At 60.0% G+C, this 3500-nt stretch overlaps 1 long non-coding RNA gene across 1 annotated transcript; it reads left to right on the top strand.

The window, feature by feature from the left end:
* Nucleotides 1–691: 691 nt before the first annotated feature.
* On the top strand, nt 692–3117 carry LOC147574666 (uncharacterized). The gene is made up of 2 exons (XR_015243389.1): nt 692–1051; nt 1248–3117. It is a non-coding gene; the product is annotated as an uncharacterized LOC147574666 (long non-coding RNA).
* The last annotated feature ends 383 nt before the right edge of the window (nt 3118–3500 follow it).

Here is a 3500-nt window from a genome sequence, read left to right as displayed (position 1 = left end):
GAGTCCACTCTCCACCGGGCACCCAGATGAGTAGAATCTTCCCAGATGAGTAGAGCATTAAACACCTCAGTGGCTCCCTCGGCCCTTAGCTGGAGCCTCACTGGCTTTACGTGGCCGGTCGTGACGGCCTCTGTGTCTTTCCCGGCACCTCCTCCCCCAGACACCCCCTCATACTTGCTGTTCAGCCACACAGGGCTCCGCGGCCCTCACCGTGGACCTCCGAGAGGCCACCCCTCTGCCCGGCATAGACCCCCTTCCTTCTGTTCCCTGCAGCCCACCCACGCCCTCCCCGGCTTGCTCTCCACCCCACCCGCCTCAGCCCCGTGCTCATTCTGCGGGGTTACACCTGCCGGGCTCACCGGCCAGCGGCCCTGACGCTGTGAGGGCAGGGACCAGGCTTTTCCCCCAGGAACGCCCCTGATGTACATCAGCCACGCAAGAAACTTTAACTGAGTAGGTGAACGAATGAATGAACCGCCACAAGGCATCACAGTAGGTCAGGGCCCCGCTACGGCCGGACCTGCAGAGCCTGCCCAACCGGACCCTATCCCTCGGGCCTCTGTGTACGGAAGGCCACACAACACACACCTCCGTAAAGCCAGGGCCTTAGAGAGGGACCGAAATAGAAGCGGTCTCAGAATCGCTGCTGGCTCCCAAGATGCAGAGGAACCCTGGCTGGAGACACGTGACACCAGGTCTGTGTCGTGACTTCCAAAGGTGACCGGCCGCCCGGCATCCTCGAGCGCCCTTCGCGTTCAGCAGCGTCGCAGACACGGGCAGGAAGGCGAAGTCACGGGGCGGTGAGTGCAGGGACAGGAAGCAGGGGGGGAGAACGGCAAGCATTTCCCCGGCTGCACGTGTGTGACCAGGCGGGGATGGCTGGCCCCATCCCCTTCCTCCGGCGTCAAGTTTTCTCCACTCCGGGAACCAGGGCTTGTGGCCGGAGGTGGCGTCACCTGCCCCCAGGCCCCCACCCGGCTCTTTTCTCCCCCGAGGATGACAGAAAACCGCTCACGATCTTGGCAAATGAAGTAACATCGCCATGAGTCAAGTAAGCATTGCAAGCTCGTCACGGAGCTCCAAGATCGCGTGTGTGTCTCAGAGGGGGGCACGCAGGAGTCACGGACCACGGGAAGTCTGGGCAGGGACGTCGGTGCTGAGGCAACCCTCCCGCCTTCCCCTCCCCTGCTCTGCTTGACCCCCGCTGGCATTGGTCACCCGGACGTCTCGAACCTTCGCTTTTGTAGACCACGATCTCGGAGGCTTTGCTGGTGATCACAGCTCGCCCGTGGACCTCGCCAGTGTAAGGGATCGCCCTAACCGTAAGGGTACAGTAATCCCTACTCCTCTGCCCGGCCGCCTCCCCAGCCACAAGGACCCCCGCCCTGCCCCAGCCTCGCAGACCCACGTTCCGCAGCTAGCCCCGCCCTGCTGGGACCCTCACCCGCGAGTGAATAAGGTTGGGAAACGTCCCCACTGGTCAGGACCTGGCACGGGGGTATCTTTCTCTTCTGGTGGAGTTTGCCTTTGGAGGACATTTTTCAGAGCCTCTGAGTCCCGCTCTGGTGACCCCGTGGTGCAACAGTCACTGTAACGTCAGCCTCCCCAGAAGCGTCTACACGGAGTGGGTGCTCTCTGGCGGAGGAGGACACCCAGGGGAGAAGAGCGCCTGGCACCTTCACGTCACTCTCTCGAGGGACGGCCCAACTGGACAATCAGGAATGACAGGTGACACGGGACAGGGATCGAGGACAAAGGCCAAGAAGCTCGAACTCAAACTTAGCCTCTGCCGTGTATTCAAGCGGGACCTGCCGTGGGACTCCAGTGTGGGTTGGTGGTGTTGGGGGGAAGACCGTGGCCGTGAAGGAAGGTGCGTACGGGCCCCGCCCACGTCCTGAGTGCCCTGAGGCCGCATTTCTCCACGCTCAGCTCCGTCAAGCTCCAGTCTGGTGTCCCCCACTGCCCTTGCCCGTACGGTCTGGGGATCGAGCTGGCCACCAGCAGACGCTGGCCTGAGTCTGGGGAGCCGGAGACAGCGTGCGTCTCGGGTGGACAGATGCCGACGGTCCTTCCCTTCTTCTGTTGTGCAGAAGACCACAGGCGCCCACAGGCAGCCACTGTCCAACCAGGGCAGCTGCATGGAGGAAGCCGGAGCCTCCTGCCTGCCAGCCCCCGTCGCAGACATGCCCATGGCTCCTGTGAGCTCTGCCGTGGCCGCCTAGGCCAGTGTGTGAGAGGGCAGATTGGTGATGTCCTGACTCTCCGTTTCCCCGATCTTCCCCCAGCTCCCTGAGCACCCTTCCTGCACGGTTCCCCCCTCCCCGTGTCACCGCCAGGTCTCTGAGCACCTTTTGTCACAATATGCATGGGGCTCGGCTTTGTAGATTGCACAACTGTTGATAAAGACTCCCACCTGTCACTGGAGGGAGCAGGAGGGGACATCTGGGGTCATTTGGATGATCTGGAAACTGCCCTCCATGGTGGCCGTACTCCACAGTTTCCACGCTCACTCTGTTCCACTCACTCTGAGAGCGGGCTCCCCAAACCTCAGGCTCTTTGCAGAGGTGCCTCCCTGCTCTTTGGCTCTGCTTGGTCTGGAGGTCCTGAAGCCCGTACTTGGAGGTCGCCAAGTCTCTGCTCAAAGGCTGCTGACTAGCGTTGGCACGGAGATGTCTTCACTTCACCCAAGACAAAGGTCCCAGGCAGGAGTGTGGGCACAGAGCTGCCCACAACACTGTCCACCCCCAAAGCTCCTGGACTGTGTGTCTGGAGTCCTGCCCCCACCTTCTGCCAGCTCTGCTCCTGGGACCCCATGCCCTGTGCACCTGCTTCAACTTGCTGGGGCAGCCAGCCTCCCTGGTCTCCTGCGTTCTTCAAAAAATGTTTTGCTGGGGACGCCTGGGTCGCTCAGTCGGCTGAGCATCCGACTCGATTTCACCTCGGGTCATGATCTCAGGGTTTGCTAATAGTGTGGAGCCTGCTTGGGATTCTCTCTCTCTCTCTCTCTCTCGCTCTCGCTCTCACTCTCTCGCTCCCTTTCTCTGTGCCTGCCCTGCTTGTGCTCTCTCTTTCTCTCAAAATACATAAATAAAATTTACAAATATGAAAAATAGAAAATGTTTTGCAGTATTAATACCTCAAAATAGGCTTGGATTTAAAAAAAGAAAGTTGAGGGTTCCAAAGGTTTGGGCTTTCACTTCATTTGATATGACGTGGTGTTTACACAAGCGTCTAAATGTCACTTTATTCAAAGTCATTCTAAGGCCCCACCACTTCCTCTGCCCCCCGGTCACATGCTGCTGTCTCCCAGATAAGAACAGGACAGTCTTGTTGGTCATGTCTGAGAGCGAGAAGTGGCCAGGATCCAGGGGTCCCGGTCCCCGAAGGGGCCAGAACACAAACCACATGCAATGAACTCATTGCTGGTATCAGGGGGGTCGGGACCCCTTCCTGGCCCCTCCCCCGGTCAGCCACAAACTCTGCCCTCGCCCTGCGTGACC

This window comes from Puma concolor, chromosome D4 (assembly GCF_028749965.1).
Source record: "Puma concolor isolate L17-30 chromosome D4, mPumCon1.1.hap2, whole genome shotgun sequence".
NCBI lineage: Eukaryota > Metazoa > Chordata > Mammalia > Carnivora > Felidae > Puma > Puma concolor.
This window is presented reverse-complemented; position numbering and strand designations above follow the sequence as displayed.